This window comes from Lactuca virosa, chromosome 3, assembly GCF_052849685.1.
Source record: "Lactuca virosa cultivar CGN04683 chromosome 3, Lactuca_virosa_CGN04683_v6, whole genome shotgun sequence".
In the NCBI taxonomy this organism is placed as follows: Eukaryota; Viridiplantae; Streptophyta; class Magnoliopsida; order Asterales; family Asteraceae; genus Lactuca; species Lactuca virosa.
In genome coordinates, this window is record NC_136428.1 from 412,067,842 (window position 1) to 412,093,533 (window position 25,692).

The following is a 25,692-nucleotide window of genomic DNA, read 5'->3' on the forward strand; positions in this document are numbered from 1 at the left end:
TGATTTGTTGACCCGCATTCTTTGAGTCTCATAACGTGAGCCCTTGGTGGTCACTACGTGAGAGCAGCCTGATGACCAAAACCCTAAATTTTTGGTATTTAATGGAATGTGAGGGCTAGGGTTGTTCACCCTCAGCCTCCCTCACACTCTAAGCCTCCATAAACCCTGATATCAATCATTCTTGAAGCCTTAGTCTGTTTTGGTGCATTTCCTAGTTAGAAAAAGAAGAGGATAAGAGGAAAAGAAGTGTACTAGTAGTGGAGTTTGCAAAGTAGCATCATTATCAGCACCTCTTCTTGTTGTTGGGCCTTTGTAAGTGCTAAAGGTTCACACTTTTATTTCATATTATGGACAGATCTAGGATTTTGTAAATATTTCTCCATGTTAAGACCATGCGTCCGCCGAGGGGGGGGGGGAGGGGTAACCCATGACACTTGTATGTAAGACTGAGATTTGGCCCTCGGCATTGCAAGGAAAGACCATGGGGGTAGCCCATGGTACTTATATGTAAGACCGGGATTTGGCCCTAGGCATTGCAAGGAAAGACCATGCGGGTAGCCCATGACACTTGTATGTTTTGGTATGTAGTACTTTGGGGAACTCACTAAGCTTTGTGCTTACAATTTATGTTCATGGTTTCAGGTACTTTCAGTTCAAAAGGGAATGGTCTGGCGTGATGGCACAACATCCTCCCCTCATGATTTCCGCATTTTGAATAATTGTACTCTTATGTTTTGAATGTTATATTTGATGATGGTTTTTTGAACAATTATTGAATGAAATTGATATTCTTTGAATGAAAATTGTTATCACTGTTTCTAGGTTGTTACAAGTTGGTATCAGAGCCTTGGTTTGAGGGATTCGGGCGCACTTTCGGGTGTGTCAGAACTTAAACCAAGGAAATAATAATCTTTTCAAAAAGAAATTGAATTTCTAAAAAGATTTTACTAAGTAAAAAGGGGTGCAATATGTGAAATCAGCCGAGCTCAAGTAAGTGGTTTCCAAATTACCCATACTTATGTATTATGATCAATATGCTTGATATGTGAATTGCATGTATAAGGCAACCAATGGTGTTGATTGAGATTCTCGATACTGCGAGTGGTGGGAGTTGAGGATTCCTAGGAAATTCTAGGATATGTATGTTGTTTAGCATAGGAATGATGTGTAGTTAGGTGACTTATAGGAATCATGATGATTCTTGAGGAGGGTAAAAATAGGAGTGGAAGGTAGTATTGGGCTTGTACTACTGGAAGCACAACATCTGTACCCGAGACAAGAACAGATCTAGAAACTCTAAAGAGGCCTATGTAGTGAGAATTCCCTCGGGTCATATGATGATTATTTATATGTTGTGTTTCAGTTTGAGGATGGTGATGACTACTCTAGGATGTTTTAGCTCTGGTTCTGGTTCAGGTTATGGCTCAGGCACATAATCGATTGATGAGAGGCTGCGCGAGTTCATTGCGGTTAAGATTAATCGTGGTATCTTGGATGCTACTCCTGTGATGTTCGGTACCATCAAGGAGAGGATTATAGAGATGATGGATGAGAGGCTCATGTCTTTTCGAACCGAGATTGTTGCAGGTCAGATAGGACTTAGGAGCATGAACTCCCTCATTCCGAGAGTTCAAGTCCTTTGGAGCTCCTGAGTTCTTTGCGGCTAAGGACCCTATAGCTAGCTGACGTTGGATCGCTGACATGGTGAATGCTCAGTGGATGTGTTTTTCCTTGAAGGGGCAAATGTGGGATTGCATCCTGCCTGCTGAGGGACCGAGCACGAGACTGATGGGAGGAAGTTAGTCGATCTGTAGGGTCAGCGATAGTGGCAATCATGATATGGGAGGATTTTGTTTCGAGGTTTTCAGAGGGAGTTTGCACCAACTATTGAGGTGCAACAACTGGCGAGGGAATTCTAGGACCTCCACCATACTATTGAGACTGTGGAAAATATTACCACCAAATTTAGGGAGAGGGCTTTGTTGGTTCTGTAGTACGTTGTGGATGAGGATATGAGGAAGATGAGATACCATGACATTTTGAGATAGGATATCAGGGAGTTTGTGAGTTTTTCGGAGTGCAAGACCCTAAATGATATGATTGAGAAGGCCCGTGAGTCGGAGATTGGGATGGAGCTTCGAACAAAGCGCAAGCCGGAGCAGATACAAACAATGGTGGGCCAGGCTAAGAGGCCCAAGACCTCCGATTCACGTACCAGATGCCAGCAAGGCAGTGGTCATTGCGGCAAGTGTGGCAAGTCGCACAGTGGGGCATGTCGTGCGACGGGTTCAGGATGTTTCACTTGTGGTCAGTCGGGACACATGAGTACGGACTGCCCCAGGGGTTCTCTGATTTTGCGACATCCCGAAACTTAGGGCTAAATTTGTAAACAGTCAGGTCACCGCGAACCTTTTCGTATCTCTACTGATCGAATTTTAATACATATTATAGTAAAAATATTTGTAAAATTCAAAAAAATCAGACGTTCCGGACCAATTAGACGTGAAACTTCAAACACGGATTCCCAGAGTTCTACAAATCGAAAAATTAATCTGTTTGGATTCCCTTTGAAACTGTTGAACTTAAAACTATTGTTCGTCAAGTACTCCTTTAATTGATAAAAAAAACAAATATAAATAAATAAATGAAAACAAAATTAAAGTAATAGTGGGATTTTCATTTAAGTAAATCTACTCATTTTAAATGAATGCATATTAGTCTAGGGGCAGATTTGCAATTTCCTGAAACTAATTTAGTCACAATATATGAAATTAGGGTGGAGTTAGTTAGTGTGCCAAATAGCAGGGACCATTTGTGCCAAAATCAAGAAATCGTGTCTTCTTCTTCCTGTATCACGCTGAACCTCTCTGATTCCCTTTCTCAATTTAGATGCCTGTGCAATCGAATCTTAGGAAATCAAGTTGTCTTAACCCCTCAAATGTTAACCCTTTGACCAATTGATCAGTAATTTTCCATCCCTTTCACTGAAATCTCGAATCTGAAGCTATAAGGAGAGGATTTGTGGTTTGAAGTTTCACCAAAATCTCACCATTGACACCATTACTCCACCACCGAATCACCACTGAACCACCATGAATCACCACCCAACAGTCGACCATCTCGACCTCCTGCCACCCCTCCTGTCGTGACCCACCACCATCCACCATCCCCTGATTTCTAATCACTCTCCCCTCCTCCTTCTTCGTTTTTTTTCTGAATTAAGAACACCACCACTGAAGGTGGAGGTTTTCCGGCGAGAAGACCACCACAGCCACCGATTTCAGCCACCACCGGGCACCTCTCCTCACATATTCACTTTCTCCGCTGATTCCGACCAGATACAGGGTAACCGGAGCCGCTGGGACGGACTTCGACCACCACGGTAGATCACCGCCGCCGCTGTTGCTTCTCCACCGCAGGTAACCTCGCCCCCCTATGTTTTTTCTCTTCCGTCATCGTAACCAAACGCGACCGGAGACCCAATCGTGGGTCTCGACTACCCTTCAATCGTTCCCATAAACTGCAATTGGAAAATTCACGATTTCATAGCTGGAGCGTAAACGATTCAAACTTCATTAGCATTTAATTAAATATAACCCTAAAGATATCTGACTTGTTCAATTTGTCCCCTCCGTTAGAAATAGTTATCATATGAACCAAACCCCCATTTAAATTATCTAGAATTGGCCCCTCCACCGAAAACCTTAACAATTCTAGTCCAGGAACTCCAAATCAGCTTTAAAATGTGCATTTTCAGCCCCTATTTTTAGAATAGTTACAAGATCAGTCCCTGGAGTATGATTTTGGCAAAAAAATGAATCCCCAGAGTTTATTTATTTTAACAAAGACCACCCTATGCTTAATAATAATACCAAAACCACCCTTTTGGTTTATTAGGTAATATAAATAGAACCGATGATTCGTTTTAAGGGCACGTGACGTCACGAAATGACTTTCACGACAAATTCACTCCCGAGCCTCGTTCACGCTTCAAGGGTGAGTGTTTACGGCCCCTTTTAATATTTTTTTACGCTTTGGGGGAGAATATATGTGCTATATATATATATATATATATATATATATATATATATATATATATATATATATATATATATATATTGATCTTGACAAACACTTACCGATTTCAAAACTAGTTTATAAATATTATTTTATTAAATAATACTTCATATACAAATAAACTAGTGATAAATATGTTTGATGTAAATATGTTAAAACTGTTTTTAAATAATACAACTAGTCGAGATAAATGATTTCTGCATACAAAGTATTATGATTTTATGATAAAATATGTTATAAAGCTTATGTCATAAAAAGTTACTACCTTTGTAGTATTTCAAGTTCATATCAAACATACATATACGAGTTATCAATCTCTTATCTTGAAATCATTTATGTACTGTGTACACTACCATGAGATTTACCACTTATTTGAACGAGTATTACATATTTCCATGGATTTTCTTATCAAACATACTCAGTTTTTCATGACCAACTCTAGTTAAGGGCCTTATGAGTGAGACATTATTCATTAACCTAAGTGCAAACAACACTTGGAAGACCCACACCACTATAACCGTTAATCTTCTGAGCTGAGATACGTATGTATAGATCTATACGGGTTGACACCCCACCTGTGGTTGCTAGCTACAACCTCGACCGATCAATCGAAGCGGGTGATAAATATCTAAAACAGTTTTACGACGTCCAATGAAACGTCGTAGGGGTAGGTACAGTCACATAGCTATGTTATTGGACTCACTATAAGCATTAACTAGATCTCATAATCTAGAAACCATGGATCCGGTTTCTCTGATTATCAAACATTCTGAGTATGGATTTACTCACGGTTTTCTGAGTACCAAACATTTTGAGTATGGATTTACTCACGGTTCTCTGAGTACGAAACATTTTGAGTGTGGATTTACTCGCGGTTCCTCTGATTACTAAACATTTTGAGTATGGATTTACTCACGGTTTCACTAATTACCAAACATTTTAAGTACTGATTTACTTATGATTTCTCTGTCTATCAAATACTTTAAGTATGAATTTACTTACAATTTCTCTTTTATCAAACATTTCCAAATATGGTTTAAACTACAAAAGGAATACTTTTTAGTCTTTTAAAGTATCATTACTGCGATTAGCAGAAAACCTGTAAACTCTCACCAACCTTGTGGTGACCCTCAAAATTTCATGTATTCTTAGGGTATCACGAAACGAGCTTTCAGTCAGAAGATTAGTCATGGATTTCAGGCGACCTAGTTTATCTAGTTTTTGTTAAATCGGCCTATCTGTTAAGGCAACTTTATGAATTTATTATTATGAACTTTGTATTCAAATCTTAAAGTGTAATGTAACTACTATGTTGTTATTGTTGTAACTTGTGATGTATATTCAATTTGCTTGTGATCCATGAATTAAGTCTCACAGCCCGGCGTATTCCGCCGCCTCGGCCGGGGGTGTGACAGATTTGCTTCCATTGCAATCAGAGCGGGCATAAAAAGGATGATTGTCCAAGACTGTTCGGGGGAGCAGTGGCGGCGCCTGCGCCAGCCACCTTGAGAATTACGGATGGCCGCCAGGGCAAGGCAGAGGCTCCTGTGCTGAAGAGCAGGGCATTTCAGCTTACCACCAATAAGGGTCATGCAACATCGGATGTGGTTACTGGTATGTGACTTATCCTTATCTTTTATTGTTTTCCTTATTTATGCCGATGATTTTATGTGATCTTGTATAGGGACCTTTTTGGTCAATGGTATGACTGCTCATGTTCTATTTGATTCGGGTGCTACCCTATCCTTTGTATCTCTTGCTCTTAGCAAGAAGTTTTATGATGCTCCCGGGACTCTGGATTACCTGTTGGAGGTCGAGATTGCGGATGACCATATTATGAGTGCTTCGAGGGTTCATCATGGGTGTGTTCTGAATCTGTTTTGTGAGAGATACTCCATTGATTTGATGTCGATTCCTCTGCGATGATCGAAGGTTATTATCGAAATGGATTGGTTGGGTCCCAATGGGGCCATGATTGACTGTGAGCGCTAGCTAGTGAGAGTTCGAACCCCAAGTAGGCGAGAGCTGGTTATTCCTAGAGAGGGAGCTCCACATGGGCCGACTCTCTACTCAGCTGCGAGGGCTAGGAGATATATTCAGCATGGTTGTTTGGGGTTTTTGGCTTATGTGACTAATACTTGAGTGGAGGGCATGCCGAATTTGAGTGAGGTGCCCATTTTTCGGGATTTCCCTGATGTGTTTCCTGAGGATTTACCAGAAGTGCCTCCCGAGAGGCAAGTCGAGTTTCATATTGATTTGATTCCTGGAGCGGCTCCCATAGCCAAGGCTCTATATTGCTTGGCACCACTGGAGATGCAGGAGTTGTCTACGCAGCTTCAGGAGCTGCTAGACAAGGGATTTATTCGACTAAGCAGTTCTTCGTGGGGATCACTAATCCTGTTCGTGAAAAAGAATGATGGTTCACACATGATGTGCATTGACTATCGAGAGTTGAATAAGCTAACGGTGAAGAACCGTTACCTACTCCCGAGGAGTGACGATTTATTTGTCCAACTCCAGTGTACATCTTAGTTTTCCAAGATTGATTTGCAATCGGGGTACCATCAGATGGGTTCAGGGATGATGATGTGCCGAAAACAGCCTTCAGGAATTGCTTTGGTCATAACGAGTCGTGGTGATTGTTGGATTAGGTGTCTAAGCCCTTAACTATAATTGGTATGTACTTGACCCGAGAGTAGCATGGTCCATTTGGGTTGCATATCACTAGGACAATTTGATAGGATGGACTTTTGAGAAGAGGTTATTTATGATTTATTAATATATTATAAGTTCTAATATATTAATATGAAATCATATTATTTAATTAGTATTGATCAAGAATTAATTTGGAATTAATTTTGTGATCAAAAGAGACTAATTAAATATAAGGGGTTGATTGGTAAATCATTCATTCTTATGGTGTGGGCCAATGATCCATGATTCTTTAGGTTGGGCTAAACCAATGTTACAACCCATGGATGATCCATGGGGGTTTAAACCCATGGAGCCTAAGGAATATGGAAGGTCATACACATTAGGGTTTACATGGTGTAACCCTAATATTGCCACACTATATAAGAAGCCCTTAACATCCAAAATGACACACTAGTGTTCTTGGAGTTCATTGAGTCGATTTTGGTGCAATAAATACTCTCTCAAAAGTCTCCTTTGTCCTAGGTGTGTTGTGATTCCATTTGAGGTGCAACACTTGGGGCACTAAGTTCTTAAAGGCCAAACTCAAGAAGTTCTACAAGCTACAACAAAGAGGTAACTCCATAACTCAATTTTGTGTTGATTATGTCAATTGCATGCTCGTTGTAGGCTTAATGCTTTGGAAACAATATTGCATGTATAATTAGAGAAAACATAGATCCAAAGCATTTAGGGTTGTATGTGCACCATAGGATGTTGTAGTATACTAAAACCCATCAGTGGTATGAAAGCCATGGGTGGTTTTCTATTATATTTGATGCAAAATGTGTTATTTTTCAAAGCTGAAATGTTGTCGGACTGCCCTAATCGACGAGTCCATGATTGGACTCGACGAGTAGGTTTAGTTTTGCCTTGGACTCATCGAGTCTAGTATGGGGCTCGACGAGTTGCCTGTCCAGACAGTAGTTTTTTGAGTTTTTTGGCCTGTTTTGGATTAGACTCATTACCACAAAATGTTTTAGTTCATAAAATCTGATTTTGTTGATATGGTAATGATGATTCTCATCCAAATAAAAGATAATTGTCAAAGTTTCATGATTTGTATTAGTTAATATGATTAGGCTAATTTCTTGAAATTTGTTTGATATGAATTATCTTAACTTATGAGTTTAATTAGATCATAGGCAAATTGTTTGATTTTGTTAGTTGGAATTTTTGATCTAATTGTTTTTGGTGAAATCCATAACTTGTCCTAAAGTTATGGAAAATGAAAGGTTTCATTTTAAATGTCATCATAAAATGGTTTGAAGTCTTCCATAACTTGTCCTCAAGTTATGGAACTTGAAGAGTCTTTTACATAAATGTTTTTATGAACTCCATAACTTGTCCTCAAGTAATGGAATGTCAAGAGTCTTTTCATAAAACCTATATTAAACTCATAAGTTATAGATACCAAAAGTTTTTGAATAGTTCAAAACTTGCCCTCAAGTTTTGGAATTTGTAAATGCAAAGTCTCACTTTGAAACATTTAGTTCCAAACCCTAGAATTTTAAAAGTTTAAAATTCAACCCTTATACTATTATAATATTATAGGTTTAATATTTATATATATATATATATATATGTATAAGAGTAAAGTTAGTCTTACCGTTAGTAGGCCTCATTCATGAAGCCGGTCTATAAGGGGGGGGGTATAAGGTTACTGCCTATAAAATGACATTTTAATGGGTGTCCACTCTCACCCACCGCTTCCTTGACTGGTGGAGGGCCGTTAGCCTAACGGGTTTGACATGACATTTAAATTCTCATTAAAAGTATAATGAAATACTAAGTAATTAAACACTTATATATTCCCAATCTTAGTTACTTACGAAAATGTAAATTTGGTGCTAACCCATGTAATTGCACTTTGCACCTTGTTAAGTCGTTAGTGGAGCGTGTGTGGTTAACCGTCACACTAATCTGGGACTGACAGTGTGTGGCAAAGGCTTGCTTGATGTTAATCACAGATCAATGGAGCGTATGTGGTTAACCGGCACATTGATTAGGTGGTTGTAACATTGAGTGTACCAAGCTAATTTGCATGGTTATTCATACCTTGTTTGTGATCCTCGGCATCCCAGTCACAAACTTGAACGGCAGAATCGAGATTTAAACATGCCATTGAAAAGTTCAATGAATCTCAAAGGATCTAGGAATTTCAATCCATTTAAATCCTAATGATCAATTTCGTTTTTCATGGTGGAAATTGGTAAATCGTTATTTACCTACCTTTAAATATTTTTCATTCGGATTACGAAATCCCACTTCCGAATTGTAAAATATTGTGTTGGGTTCTAGCCTTAATATTTCATTTGGGTGTTATATTAAGGAGTTAAATCAACTAACTTGAATTTCTCCCATTGTAGATGTCTAGATCAGCCAACTATGGTCTTCCCAAATCTTTTGGAACAAGCTTTCCACATGAAGATGATGTTCCACATTATCATGCTTCACTTCCTCCATCTCTTCCAATTATTCTCCCTAACCCACAAGTTCGAAGACTTGAAAAGTTCAAGATCACTCAAGCCCTATTGGATAGCAAACACAAGGATGGAAAGTCTGTGTGTGCACATGTCTTGGATATAAAGTCACACATTGACAGGCTGAGAATGTTGGGTGTCGTGTTCCCAAGGAAGTTGGCTATTGACTGGGTTCTTCAGTCACTTCCCGAGTCATATAGTGAGTTTATTAAAGACTACTATGTGACAGATCACGATATGACCCTCATTGATCTTACTTATTTTCTAATTGCTGCTGAATCAACAATGATTTGACGTAATGGTCAAGCAAATTTGCAACATCCCAATTTCCAAGCCCAATTTGTTTTTTAAAAAAATTAAGTAATTCTCAACATAGTTCACCAAAACATTTCCCATGCCATATCATTTGAAAACAAAACTATAACAATGTGTCTGAAATCATAATGTCAAAGTAAAATCAATCAGAGTACAATCCCAGAAAACTCCATGCGGAAATCATGTGTGTGTGTGATGCGTTGCTACACTGCCGGCTCCTTCCCCTTAGACGAAGAGGTACCTGAAACCAAAACTAAAACTGTAAGCACAAAGCTTAGTGAGTTCCCCCATTATACCACATATCATACAGACATATCGCATTCATACTGCCGGACAATTCTGGGGTGCCCGACCTACCCAGTACGGCCATTCTGGGGTGTCGACCTACCCGTGCCAAGCCATTCTGGGGTGCTGACCTACCCATGTCAAGCCATTCTGGGGTGCTGACCTACCCATGTCAAGCCATTCTGGGGTGCTGACCTACCCTTCGGTCCTATCAACCGAACCTCGGGGACTATTCTACCTTCTACTGCTACTATCACATATATATCATAACGTAAACATACTGTCAGACGTTTCTGGGGTGTCCGACCTACCCTTTGGTCCTAACAACCGAACTTGGGGACTATTCCCTCCCTACTACCACTATCACATATAACATATCATGCCAGCATATAATCATATCATCACATACTGTCAGACATATCTTGGGTGTCTGACCTACCCTCCGGTCCTAACAACCGGACTCTACTACTGTCACATATACATATCATGCTAGCATATAACATATCAGGTAGTATCAAACCTAGATGAATATCACAAAGACAATCATCCAACATACAACTCCTACTGGTGGGCCGGCATTGTGGCCGTAGACCCACCGCTACTGGAAGGTAACTCACCTCGAACGAGTAGCTGCTGATAATCTGTGCGGGAAATCTCTGTCTGCTGCTGCTCCGGAAATCCTCCGACTATAATCCCCACAAAACACTTAATCAGAGTCTGATATCTATTCTTAGGGTAAAATGACCATTTTACCCCTGACCAAGTCCAAATCAAAGTCAAAGTCAACTTCCAGTTGACCCGACTCGCCGAGTTGGGCCGCCAACTCGTCGAGTCCCTATCTCTTCCACTGTCCTCATTCACGTCTCTACTCGTCGAGTTGGGCCGCCAACTCGTTGAGTCCCTATCTCTTCAACTGACCTCATCCACGACTCTACTCGTCGAGTTTAGCAACGACTCGACGAGTTCTCCTTCTAACACCACCCCGGATGAACCTTCCTCCGACTCGCCGAGTTGTATGAACAACTCGTCGAGTCCATCTTCATCCTATGAACATGTCTTGCCCTTGGCTCGCCGAGTTGTATGAACAACTCGTCGAGTTCATCTTCAAGAGTTGGGAGATTGCCTTGGACTCGCCGAGTCGACTCATGCACTAGCCGAGTCCTATGAACTCCAGGACTATGGCTTATCCCGATACATTTGGGTCGCTCTCCTGGACCCTCTAAAACCTTTCTTTCACTCAACTGGGTCTCTTGGACCATAATAGAAAAAGAAGTCAAGCCTCGGACTCGCCGAGTCCCAAGGATGACTCGTCGAGTCGATACAGTCCCAAGTCTATTCCTTCGATTTCTGGTGTACAACTCTTGTCGAAATGATAGATCTAGGCCCCTAAACTCGATCTAGCACGTAAAGTTACGAACCTTACGTACATGCATGGGACTTTGAGCCAAAAAGGCTCTAAAAGATGCTCTTAAGTTGCATGGGGGCTTCCATGGGTGCAAAAGCAACCCTTTTCTGCTTTGTAACTCTTCCAAGGGCCTAGATCCGAAGCCTCAACCCCCAACCATGCTTGCAATCATGGTTGGTTACCAAGAATGGCTTATAAAAGCCCTAAATCTCCCCAAAAAGGGGTCAAACGAATAAGCAAGCAAGGTACAGACTTTATACCTTTCAAACACTGCAAATGATGCACCAAACTCGAATCCTTCAGTCTCCTCTTGATCCTTCTATGCTCTTCCTTCTTCCTTGTGATCAAAAACCCACAAAATCACTCAAAAGCCTTAGATCTTGCACCAAAACACTTAGGGTTTGCTATGGAGGGTTTCTGGGATCATAAAGGGGCGATGGAGGCTGTATAAGGTTGTTTAAATAGGATGCAAACCCTCAGATTAGGGTTTTGTCCAGACAGAGCCTACTCGTCGAGTCCAGGACCCGACTCGACGAGTCCCATACTTAAATCCCGCGTCTCATCCTGCTTCTACTCGGCGAGTTGGGCCTTCAACTCGCTGAGTCCCAGGCCAAAAATGCAAAATTACTTAAATAAATACATACCAGGAACCAGGTGCTACAAAATTTGACTAGAAAATCTACCTCTCAAGCTCACATGGGTAATGACATGGATATCCCATAAACAATTCCTTCTCCTAAAGGAAAGGAATTGGCCATGATCAAAAGTTTTGATCATAAGGGAAAGGCCAAATCTGAGATTGTTCCATATGCCATTCCCGATGAGCCTGTTTGTTTCTATTACCAAGGAAAGGGACATTGGAATCGAAGCTGCCCTGACTACCTGAGAACTTTAGTCAGATTGTATGGATCTGCTTCAGGTAAGTCCACCATCTAACTCTATTAAGTTCCTAATTGTTGATGCTTAATTCATGATGTGACAAGGTTGCATTTTGATGTTTTGAAGGATCATGCAAAAGGAATGAAGCTTAAAGGAAGAGTATGCTGAATCTGGTCGCGAAGATGGATTTCAATCGCATGGTTCGATGATCGGATTTTTGAGCTGATGCTTAAGAGTTATGATAGATTGCTTAGAAATATGTAGTAACATATGTTTCATTTGTAAATGCATTGTAAGGAAAAGTTTTTCCGCATTTTATAAATAAATAAAATTTTGTTTTTATTTTATTATATCTCCTTGCAATGGCATTTGTGAAAATTAATGTTTGTATGTTTATATGTTAGCAATATGAATTTGATTCTTTCGTTTGTGTTAGTGTCGAGAATTTGCCAAATAAGGAAAGATTCTCATCACCCAAGTTTTAGTTGGATAGAAACTTGGAATCATGCAACTTGTATTGTGTGGTGAATGAGAATTTTCATCTTTGGTAAATTAAGACTAATTCCTTGTTCACATGTATATGTGAGTCAAGTGAAGGACTAGGGGATTGGGCACACTGGGTGTGCGCTGGTCAGGTCCACCACAAAGAACGATAAGACTATTCGTCATGATTTACTAAAGTTTAGTAAATATGGTTATGCTTAAAAGTTTAAGTATAATTTTGAACATTGCAAAAGTTTCAATGTATGGCAGAACGAATGAGAAGTCTGCTCCGAACCTGCTGAATCCTCTCTGTCGTCTTGAGCACCACTTCGGTGCTCCCCATGATCCTCTGGCCAACCTCACCCCAACATATCGGGGTTCTGCACTTCCTCCCGTATAACATCTCGAAGGGAGGACGGTCAATACTCACATGATAGCTATTATTATACGAGAACTCCGCCAACGGAAGGTAGGTGTCCCAGCTACCTCCGAAGTCTAAAACACATGCCCGCAGCATATCCTCTAGCGTCTGGATGGTCCGCTCGCTCTGACCATCCGTCTGCGGGTGAAAGGCGATGCTAAAATGCAGACGAGTACCCAGCTCGTTATGAAACTTCTTCCAAAACCTGGAAGTGAACCGCACATCCCTGTCGGAAATCACTAAAAAACTGGCACTCCGTGCCGAGCTACCACCTCTCGGATATAGATGTTGGCCAACTTTTCGGCCGAAATGCTCTCCTGGATCGGTATGAAATGGGCACTCTTGGTCAACCGATCCACGATTACCCAAATCAAATCCACTCCCCGTGCAGTCTTGGGAAGCTTGGTAATGAAATCCATGGTAATATCTTCCCATTTCCACAAGGGAATATCTAATGGCTACATCTTGCCGTGTGGCCTCTGGTGCTCGGCCTTGACCTTCCTGCAGGTCAAGCACCGCTCCACATACCATGCTACGTCCCGCTTCATGCAGGGCCACCAATAATCAGGACGAAGATCTCTATACATCTTCGTCGCTCCGGGATGGATAGAAAATCTGGATTTGTGTGCCTCCTCCATCAGGATCTGGCGCACGTCTCCATGATAAGGGACCCACACCCTATGGTGAAGAGTCAATAACCCTCGGCTATCATACTCGAAGGAGGAAACCTGGCCCACTATGCGCTCGCTCTTCCGATGTTCCTCCTTCATAGCCTCCTGCTGAGCCTCCCGAATCCGCTCCAACAGTGGAGTTACCACTGTCATCCTCAGACAAATGTCCCTGATTGGCGCTGCCTTGCGGCTAAGCGCATCAACCACGACATTGGCCTTCCCCGGGTGGTAGAGGATCTCGCAATCATAATCCTTCACCACATCCAGCCACCGACGTTGCCTCATGTTCAGGTTCGGCTGATCCATGAGGTACCTCAAACTCTTGTGGTAAGTGTAAATGGTACAACGAATACCATAGAGGTAATGACGCCAAATCTTGAGGGCAAAAACAACAGCCCCCAGCTCCAAATCATGCGTCGGGTAATTTGCCTCGTGAGGCTTCAGCTGCCTCGAAGCGTATGCAATAACATGCCCTCTCTGCATCAGTACCGCGCCCAAACCTGAGATGGACGCATCACAATATACCACAAAATCCTCCATGCCCTCTGGCAGGGCTAAGATTGGCGCCTCGCACAATCTCTGTCTCAATGTCTCGAATGCGGCCTGCTGCTTAGGCCCCCAGCGAAAGACCACGGCTTTCCTCGTCAGCCTGGTCAGGGGCACGACTATCTTGGAGAAGTCCTGAATGAATCTCCTATAGTAGCCTGCCAATCCCAGAAAGCTCCGAATCTCAGATGGAGACCTCGGAACTTCCCACCTCATCACGACCTCAACCTTGGCCGGGTCCACTGATATCCCGTTCTGGCTGACAAGGTGCCCGAGAAACTGCACCTCGCGCAACCAGAACTCACACTTGGAGAACTTAGCATACAAGCTCTCCCTTCTCAAAGTCTACAGAACCTCTCGCAGATGCTCCTCATGCTGCTCTCGCGTCTTGGAGTAAACCAAGATATCATCAATAAACACTATCACAGACCGGTCTAACATCGGTCTACACACGCGGTTCATGAGGTCCATGAACGCGGCAGGAGCATTGGTGAGCCCGAAAGGCATCACCACAAACTCATAGTAGCCATAGCGCGTCCGGAATGCAGTCTTCTGTACATCCTCCTCTCTGACCCTCATCTGATGATACCCTGATCACAAATCAATCTTGGAGAACCAAGATGCTCCCTATAGCTGGTCAAAGAGGTCATCAATCCTCGGGAGTGGGTAACGGTTCTTCACCGTTACCTTATTCAGCTCCCTATAATCTATACACATCCGATGCGACCCATCCTTCTTCTTCACAAATAGAATTGGGGCTCCCCAGGGTGAACTGCTCGGTCTAATGAAACCCTTGTCTAACAGCTCCTGCAGCTGTGTAGACAACTCCTGCATCTCAGGAGGAGCCAACCGATACGGTGCCTTGGTTATCGGAGCCGCACCAGGGACTAGTTCAATCCTGAACTCTACCTGCCTCTCCGGAGGTATCCCAGGCAACTCCTCGGGGAATACGTCCGCAAACTCTCACACCACGGGCACATCGCTCACCGTTGCCTTACCCATCTCTCGGGTATCCATCATATAGGCAACAAATCTTGCGCAACCCTGCTGAAGGTAACGCCTAGCTCTCGCTGCTGAATATAAAGCTGGTCCTTGCTGTGGCCTCTCGCCCTGAATCACCAGCTCTCCCCCACTTGGGGTCCTGATCCGCACCAACTGCTGCGCACAGTCAATCACTGCCCCATTGGGGCTTAGCCAATCCATACCAATAATAACCTTGTTCCCCCGCAAAGGTATGGGAACCAGATAACGCTCCTCAAACAGTCGCAGGACGCAATCTCGGTAGACCTCTGATGCTCGCACTGACCGGTCGTCCGCAATCTCGACCTCTAGAGGGCAATCCAACGTGCCCGACGACTCAGGAAACTTCTTGCTAAGTGCAAGAGAGACAAACGATCGGGTAGCACCTGAATCAAACAATACCTGAACTGGGATACCGTTCACATGGAACGATCCTAAACAGAGCACATACATAACATATCAAGATCACAGCGCCATAAAATAAAAGCATAAGAAAGGAATCATACCCGTCACTACATCAGGTGCAGCGCGTGCCTCCTCGGCTGTCAACTGAAATGCTCAGCTCCGCACCACTGGAGCCTCTGTCTTGGCCTTCCGGCCATCTGCAACCCGCACTGTCGCTGAAACCGGCGCCGCTGCTGGCGCTGCTGCTGACGCTGCTGTCAATCTCGGGCAATTGGCCTTTTTGTGGCCCTTCTGATTGCAATGGAAGCAAATCAGGTCTATCATCTGTACTGTGGGGGCGGGGGCAGTACAATCCCTGCCAAAGTGCCCCGTCTTACCGCACTTGTAGCAGCCTGACGATCCTGCTCTACAAGCTCCCTCATGCGGCCTGCCGCACTTCCTGCAGTGGCTCTGGCCCGGCTGGCCTTTCGACCTAACGTCGGATCCCTTGGGTTTCTTCCCCGAAACCCCTGTCACCTGCTTAGACTCAGCTTTCCTCTTCCTCACATGCTCCAAATCGAGCTCCCTCTCCCGCGCCCTGGCAATCATGGACTCCAGGGTCGGGCAGGCAGAGTAGCTGACATGCTCCTGAATATCAGCCCTCAACATATCGTGGTAGCGGGTGTTCCGCATCTCCTCATCCCCCGCATACTGGGGTACCAACAATGCTCTCTCCCGGAACTTGGCGGTGATCTCCGCCACAGTCTCCGTAGTCCGCCTCATATCCAAAAACTCTCTGGCCAGCTGCTGAAGCTCTACATCCGGCGCAAACTCAGCTCTGAATCTGGTCATGAAATCTGACCACGTCATAGCCTCGACGGCTGGGGCTCCCAATGAGTCACCAATCGACTCCCATCAGTCTCTAGCTCTATCCCTCAAACATCCCGCAGCAAAGCGGACCTTCGACCCTTCCGGGCAGAAGCTCGTCAACTGCGCAGACTCAATGTCTGCGATCCATCTCCTGGCAGCGATGGGGTCTTTCACCCCGTGATAATCCGGCGCACCACTCCCACGGAATTCCTTAAAGGACAGTGTGCGCGTACTCGTCTGGCTAGACGCCATATCACTCCTGAATGCCCGGAGGCGATCCTCCATCAGCTCAAAAATCCCTTCCTTGATCGACCCGAAAATGAATGCCTCTCGTGATCTCAGACGCGATGAACTCACGCAGCCCGTCAACAACCTGCTCGGATCCTGCACCCGAGCCTGATCCTGATCCTGATCCGGAACCTCCTGCTCCATGTCGCGTGGTCACCATACTGAAAAATACACGCATAAATGTCAGGGTCATACATACTCTCGAGAGGTCTAACACACTCTCCAAGTTTCCCGGTTCTGTCTCAACCTTCCTTGATTCGAGTACGGATCCTCTGCTTCCAGTAGTACGAGCCCATACTACCTTCCACATCTATCCGTACTTTCCTCAAGGACTGTCTCGACTTCACCAGGTCCCTTAACCAATATCCCTTTCCATTTAGTCTCATCCCAGGCTTTCTTGGGGCACTCTCTGACCTACTTTCCGCCATCAGCTGCACTAGGAGTCCCTACTTCCCTTCCCTAACTAGCTTGTGAGTACTGTTAAATATCCGCTCACTAGTTAGTTAAAGTTAGCCAGGACCCCTTAAGCACAAAGCAAGTAGCATTCGTGCATCGAGTAACCGCATCAGGTATAACCTAATCAGGCTATCCTACTGCTGACTAAACAGTCCTAGCATACAGCTCGTACAACAGGCATATAAGGAATCCTTCCTAGATCCTTGGCCCTACTCTAGCATGCAGTTCTCATAATCATATACATCAGGCATACAAGGCATCCTCCTAAATCCTTAGCCCTAATCTAGCATGCAGTTCTCAGAATCATATATCATATAACTTATTATAACAAGTATGCGTATCTTGGGGGAAAACTTACTTGAGCTCGACTGGTCGCACGCATCACACACCTTGTTCTTTCTCAAAACCCCTTTGACTCAGATTTTAGAAAACCATTTTCCTTGTAAAAATCTTTTAAATCCCTCGGTTTGAGTCCATACACTCCCGACGGTGTGTCCGAATCCCTCAAACCAGGGCTCTGATACCAACTTGTAACATCCCAATTTCCAAGCCCAATTTTTTTTTTAAAAATTAAGTAATTCTGAATATAGTTTACCAAAACATTTCCCATGCCATATCATTTGCAAACAAAACTATAACAATGTGTCTGAAATCATAATGTCAAAGTAAAATCAATCAGAGTACAATCCCAGAAAACTCCATGCGGAAATCATGTGTGTGTATGATGCGCTGCTACACTTCCGGCTCCTTCCCCTTAGACGAAGAGGTACCTGAAACCAAAACTAAAACTGTAAGCACAAAGCTTAGTGAGTTCCCCCATCATACCACATACCATACAGACATATCGCATTCATACTGCCGGGCAATTCTGGGGTGCCCGACCTACCCAGTACGGCCATTCTGGGGTGCCGACCTACCCGTGTTAAGCCATTCTGGGGTGCTGACCTACCCATGTCAAGCCATTCTGGGGTGCTGACCTACCCTTCGGTCGTATCAATCAAACCTCGGGGACTATTCCACCCCCTACTACTACTATCACATATATATCATAACGTAAACATACTGTCAGACGTTTCTGGGGTGTCCGACCTACCCTTCGGTCCTAACAACCGAACTTGGGGACTATTCCCTACCTACTACCACTATCACATATCACATATCATGCCAGCATATAACAACCGTAAACTCAATGAGTTATGGTCACAAAACCGTAAACTCAAATAAAGGGTCCCCTTGAACCCTAAACTTAATAGCAATGTCCTACAACACTTAGATGCAATCCTTAGGACTTATAACACTTAAATAAGGTGTTTTACATGTCCTAGGATGTCTTAACTCTGTTAATTAGTTGTTTAAAGACTAATTGGATACATATATGTGATATTATATGTTAACTAGGATCATCGTGTGTGTACAAGTCTTCACTTGACACCTAGCATCCTATACATTCCGTTCATCCAAACCACTCACTACAGGTGAGTTCATATCCCTTAATTAACCTTTTAAATGTTTTTAAATGCTTTTATGGGGAGGAATACAAGTTGAACTATTATAGTTATTATATCAATCACATGTGATTAATAACTACCAAACAAGTGGATTTCTTACTTTTCAAACTGTGTTATCAAACTGTTTTACTTCAAACTGTTTTACAAACTCTTTTACATATCAAATACTTTTATTAAACTCTTTTAACTTATATTCTGTGTATCTATATGGATATAATTATATAAGTAGGATTGAAAGGACTTAGGACTGATAGCTCACCTTACTTCCTGTTCCTTGTTTGGTTGTGGACTTAGGGTATTCAGGTTATTTGTCTGAAGGTCGTTTGAATCCTAGTTATATATCATGTATATGTGTATAGATATAAAAGGTTACTTCTTTCATTCAGTTCAATGCCTTTGGGTAGCAAAGGTATACAAACATGTTCATATACACAAACAACATTACTAAGTAAACTATAATAGGTATAGTTTAGGAAGATACTATTACTAGAACAATGAAACATACAATGATTCAGTTCATTCATGAGTAATACATAGTGATGAGAAACAAACATAATACATAGTGATGAGAAATAAACATAATACATAGTGATGAGAAACAAACATAATACATAGTGATGAGAAACAAACATAATACATAGTGATGAGAAACAAACATAATACACAGTTATGAGAAACAAAACATACAGGCTAGACAGAGAAAAAACACACAATACAGCTAGCACATACATATACATATACATATACATTACTTATAGTTATGTGAGCCACTTAACGGGGGCATGGCACTACCTGTCATGACCCGTTTTGTATCCAGAATCTCCTTAAGTGGAGAGCGTATGAGTTTGTGTATAGATCTATACTGGATTGACTATCCTACACCTTGTTGCTCGCTACAGTGGGACTTGCAAGTCTACGGGTGCCAAACGTCATTTCTTACGACGTCTTACATCGTCGTTTTACTAGAGTCGGTAGCAGGATACAGACCGATCACATGGTACTTTAAAATAACAATTGGTTTAAAGTAATTAGTACAGCAGTAGTTACTTAATACAACACTACAGTACTATTTCATTTTCCCTTTACATTTACTTTGTGATATTCACACAATAAACAATAATGTAAAAACTATATTTTTGGTTAATGATAGTCAGATTTGGGAAAATACACACTCTTACAAGAGACACACACACAGATACTAGATGCCTTGGTAGAAGGCTACTTTTAGTAGGAAACATAGGGTTTTGTAGGAGAGTTCAAACAATTACAAACTTTTACAAAACTTATACATTACAGACTTACAAACACTTTCATACAAATACAGACACTAATATACTTATGAACTCACCAGCTTTAAAGCTGATAAACTTTTTCAAAATAACTTGTATTCTCAGGTCACCAGTAGACAGGTACCGGTGCCAGGTTTTGAGAAGATGGAGCTCGTTCAAGACTCATCTTTTATTTTTGATGTATATTTTTGGTGTCTATATAACTTGACAGAACACACTTGTATGAAATTATATTATTAATGCAATGGATGATGTTGTTGCTTGTTTACTACTTTGCATTGTTGTGATACTGAACATGACATCCTCCACCCCCGAACGTTTCCGCCGTTCCGGTTTTGGGGTGTGACATTTTCCAAATGCCTAGGGCATTAAGAGGGAAAAAGGAATAGAACCGGATACGACTAAAGTGGTTAAACAACTGTTAAGGACAATCTAAGGTTTGCCAATGATTGGTCGCTTAAGGACGGTTGAAAGTATAGTAATGGATGGACCATATTGACATTATTATGAATAGACATGAGTCTATTAATAATGAGTTGTTGTATGGAAAATATGGAATGTTTCCATATTGGGAGTTGAAGAATAGATGAGAAAGTTAGAAACTTTTATGCAAGAAGGATGTTCAAAGGAATGTACTTTGAATTTGAGACTTCATTTGCATGGGATTGTCTTGTAACAATCTCCAAAGGAATATTTTGTAATATCATTGGTCAAGTCTCTGTGACTTTTGGTACCTAGACATTACAAAAGAATCATTACATGATAGTTTAGATACTAACACATTCTAACAGTGGCAAAAATTTGGAATTCTTACACTTGCAATAAAGATTTGGAATTGTGAAATGAGCATCATTGAAATGTTGTTAATTGATCTATTTCACAAAGTAAAGACCATAGAAAACATAGTGTGCATGCTTGGAGCATGGTACAACTATTGTATTAATTCAAGTATTAAGTTGATTATTCGAAACATTATACAATGAATAATGAGTAATCAATATGGTACTCAAAAGTTTTGGGGCCATATAGGATTAGTATTATTCTTGTGTTTCACTTTGCATGTTTTGACTTCCCGAATAACTAGGTTATTCAAACCATCCATAGTTGATCATACTTTGGAAGTAGGTATTGAGGCAAGACTGTCATAAATGGGTCTGTAGAGGTGTTTTAGTCATAGCACAAGTTTTCTGCAGTGTTCATGAGTGCTCCTGGAATAAGATTCGAGTATTGGATTCAACCCACGCTCATATGAATCACTTCATGGATTTTATCACGAGTGATTGTGAGACGATAATATCTTATATTCTTGAAACGGAGACGTGTGAGTTGTAGTTGGGAGTCGATTTCACATTGACATATGTAAACGCACCAGTAACTTGGTGTTATAAAACATATCGTTGTTTGTAATTTGATGAGTAAGTACAAGCAAGCATTTAGGTCGAATTTTATCCGTTCCTTTTACCACATGTGGATAAAAGCGATATCTGTGGGCCCCTCGATGATTTAGTGATGACACCCCTAAGTGCTTGGCCAAGCCTGGACTGATTTGATTTGATCAATTTGTCGGTCGTCATAAATCGTAAAATCGGGAAACAACAGATAGACATAGAGAATGATTATAATCCATGTCTTAGTCCATATGATATCTAGAATGGAGGAATATATGATCCCTTATCTAATGGACGCGTGATTGGCTAGGTCAGAGTTCGACAACGGCTTTTAAGAGCTACGATTGCTAGTCGGGTTGTGGAGTCGTACTTGCGATAATAGTTTTTAGACTTATCCTAGTGGGAGACTGTTGGATTAGGTGTCTAAGCTCATAACTATAATTGGTATGTACTTGACCCGAGAGTAGCATGATCCATTTGGGTTGCATATCACAGGACAATTTGATAGGATGTACTTTTGAGAAGAGGTTATTTATGATTTATTAATATATTATATGTTCTAATATGTTAATATGAAATCATATTGTTTAATTAGTATTGATCAAGAATTAATTTGGAATTAATTTTGTGATCAAAAGAGACTAATTAAATATAAGGGGTTGATTGGTAAATCATTCATTCTTATAGTGTGGACCAATGATCCATGATTCTTTAGGTTGGGCTAAACCAATTTTACAACCCATGGATGATCCATGGGAGTTTAAACCCATGGAGCCTAAGGAATATGGAAGGTCATACACATTAGGGTTTACATGGTGTAACCCTAATCTTGCCACACTATATAAGAAGCCCTTAGCATCCAAAATGACACACTAGTGTTCTTGGAGTTCATTGAGTCGATTTTGGTGCAAGAAATACTCTCTCAAGAGTCTCCTTTGTCCTAGGTGTGTTGTGATTCCATTTGAGGTGCAATACTTGGGGCACTAAGTTCTTAAAGGCCAAACTCAAGAAGTTCTACAAGCTACAACAAAGAGGTAACTCCATAACTCAATTTTGTGTTAATTATGTCAATTGCATGCTAGTTGTAGGCTTACTGCTTTGGAAACAATATTGCATGTATAATTAGAGAAAACATAGATCCAAAGCATTTAGGTTTGTATGTGCACCATAGGATGTTGTAGTATACTAAAACCCATCAGTGATGCCTTTCAGGCTCACTAATGCACCAACAACGTTCGTGGATCTCATGAACTGGGTTTGTACGCCGATGTTGGATCGGTCGGTGATAGTATTCATAGATGATAGTCCGTTCTTCTCCAAGACCAAGGAACGACACAAGGAACACTTGCGAGAGGTGTTGGAGACCCTGAGGAGGGAGAGACTATATGCCAAATTCTCCAAATGTGAGTTCTGGTTACGCGAGGTTCAGTTCTTGGGGCACATCGTCAATAAAAAGGGTATATTGGTCGAACCAGCCAAGATCAAGGTCGTGATGCGATAGGAGGTTCCAAGAACCCCATATGATATTCGGAGCTTCCTAGGTCTCGTAGGGTATTATCGGAGATTTATCCAAGATTTCACCATGATTGCAGTGCCTTTGACCCGCTTGACGAAGAAGAATGTGACTTTTCGGTGGGGGTCTAATCAGCAGTTGGCTTTTGAGATTCCGAGGTAGAGATTGTGTGAGGCTCCGATTCTCACGCTTCCTGAGGAGTTGGATGATTTGTGCTTTATTGTGACGTCTCTATTTCGTGTTTAGGAGCTATTCTTATGTAGAGGGGTCACGTGATTGCTTACGGTTCAAGGCAGTTGAAGCCTCATGAGACGAATTACCCTATGCATGATTTGGAATTAGGGGTTGTGGTCTTTGCCCTCAAGATTTGGAGGCATTATCCGTATAGGGTTAGGTGTACTATCTACACTGACAACAAGAGTTTGAGGTATATCATGGATCAGCCGAATATGAATATGCGGTAGCGGAAAATGGTTAGATGTGGTAAAGGAATATGATTGCGAGATCATGTACCACTCTGGGAAGGCCAATGTGGTGGCCGACACTTTGAGCTGTAAGGCAGGGAGTGCTCCTATCAGGGATTTTTGCTTGAGGATGGTTATTTATTCGCCTTTGTTGGATTTGATAAAAAAAGGCTCAGTTGGAGGGATTGAAGAAGGGGAATTGGAAAGTCGAGCGAATCAGAGGTCATATTCCTTTATTTGTCAGAGATAGTCGGGGGTTGTTGACTCGGTGCGGTAGAGTCTGGGTTCCGACTACTAGTGGGGTGAGACAGACAGTTCTGGAGGAGGCACATAAGTCAAAGTTTTCGATCCATCCGCGGGCCACAAAGATGTATAGGGATTTGAATTTGAGTTATTGGTGGCCCTATATGAAAAGGGAAATAGCATGGTTTGTCGAGCGGTGTCTGACTTGCAGGAAAGTCAAAGTCGAACATTAAAGACTCCACGACATGATGCAGCCGCTACCCATTCCCATGTGGAAGTAGGAAGAGATTACCACAGATTTTATCACAAAGCTGCCAAGGACAACACGAGGAGTTGATTCTATTTGGGTCATTGTTGATAGATTGACCAAGAGTACGTATTTCATCTCGATTTTTGAGAGTACATCTGCTGAGAAGCTAGTTGACATTTACATTCGGGAGATGGTGGTTCGGCAAGGATTGCCGGTTTTGGTAGTTTAGGACCGGGATGTTTGTTTTACTACCATGTTTTGGAGGAAGTTTCATGAGGAGTAGAGTACTTAGCTGCATTTTAGTACACCATACCACCTGCAGACCGAAAGTCAGAGCGAACGGATGATACAAACGCTCGAAGATATGCTCCGGGCATACATATTAGATTTTGAAGGGAGTTGGGATACTTACCTTCCACTGGTCGAGTTCTCCTACAACAACAATTATCATGCCAGTATTGATCGCCCGCCCTTCGAGATGTTGTATTGGAGGAGGTGCAGGACCCCTGTTTGTTGGGGTGAGCTCGGGCATCAGGTAATGGGAAGTATTAAGGTGGTAATCAAGACCACCGAGTTGATTCAGCATGTGCGTGACAGGTTGTGGGTCACATAGAGCTGGCATAAGAGTTATGCGGACCGGCAATGTTCGGACCTCGAGTTTCAGGTGGGGGAAGTGGTGTTCCTGAAGGTGTCACCTTGGAAAGGTGCCATCCGATTTCGGAATCGGGGGAAACTAGGACCCCGATTTATTGGTCCTTTTAGTATTTCCGCCCGAGTGGGCAAGGTTGCATACCGTCTGGATTTGCCCGACGAGCTAAGTCAAATCCACAAAACCTTTCACGTATCTCAACTTCAAAAGTGTGTGGCCAATGATTCTGCAGATGTATTGTTGGATGATATTCAGGTTGATGATCGCCTGAATTATGTGGAGAGACCAATTGTCATTCTCGACCGAGAGATGAAGACCATGCGCAACAAGGAGGTGAATCTAGTGAAGGTGCAGTAGCAGCACCAGAAGGGTTCCGAATGGACTTGGGAACCTGAGGCCGAGATAAGGGAGCATTACCATGATCTATTCAAGGCATAAGACTTCGAGGGTGAAGTCAGATTCAAGTGGGGGAGAGTTGTAGCATCCATTTTTAAGGTACATAATTTAAAGGTTTTCTTTAAGCTTTTGGATGTAGTCATGATGTAAGAAATGCCTCTCACGTTGTGAGCTAGAGTTGACTTGTTGACCCGCATTCTTTGAGTCTCACGATTTGAGCCTTTGTTGCTCACGACGTGAGAGCATCCTGATGACCAAAACCATAAATTTTCGGTATTTAATGGAATGAGAGGGATAGGGTTGTTCATCCTCAGCCTCTCTCACACTCTAAGCCTCCATAAACCCTGATATGAATCATTCTTGAAGCCTTAGTCCATTTTGGTGCATTTTCTAGTTAGAAGAAGAAGATGAGAATAGGAAAAGAAGTGTCCTAGTCGTGGAGTTTGCAAAGTAGCATCATCAGCAACACCTCTTCTTGTTCTTGAACCTATGTAAGTGCTAAAGATTCAAATTTTATTTCATGTTATTGATAGATCTAGGATTTTTTACATATTTCTCTATGTTAATCATGTTTGAGTGAAGTAAATCCATAAAGTTAGCAACTTTATGGATTCCAAGGGTTACTTGATCATCATATTGTCCAGATCTGGAAGCTATTGAGGTTTAAGAGTCATGCATGAGAGTTTGATGCATTTTCCTCACTTTTTGAACTAGAATG

The 25,692-nt window shown here is 42.1% G+C and overlaps 1 long non-coding RNA gene across 1 annotated transcript; it reads left to right on the forward strand.

Annotated features, from left to right (window-relative positions):
• Window positions 1-2,887: 2,887 nt before the first annotated feature.
• Window positions 2,888-5,369, forward strand: LOC145163205 (uncharacterized). The gene is made up of 3 exons (XR_013739639.1): window positions 2,888-3,419; window positions 3,898-3,996; window positions 5,230-5,369. It is a non-coding gene; the product is annotated as an uncharacterized LOC145163205 (long non-coding RNA).
• The last annotated feature ends 20,323 nt before the right edge of the window (window positions 5,370-25,692 follow it).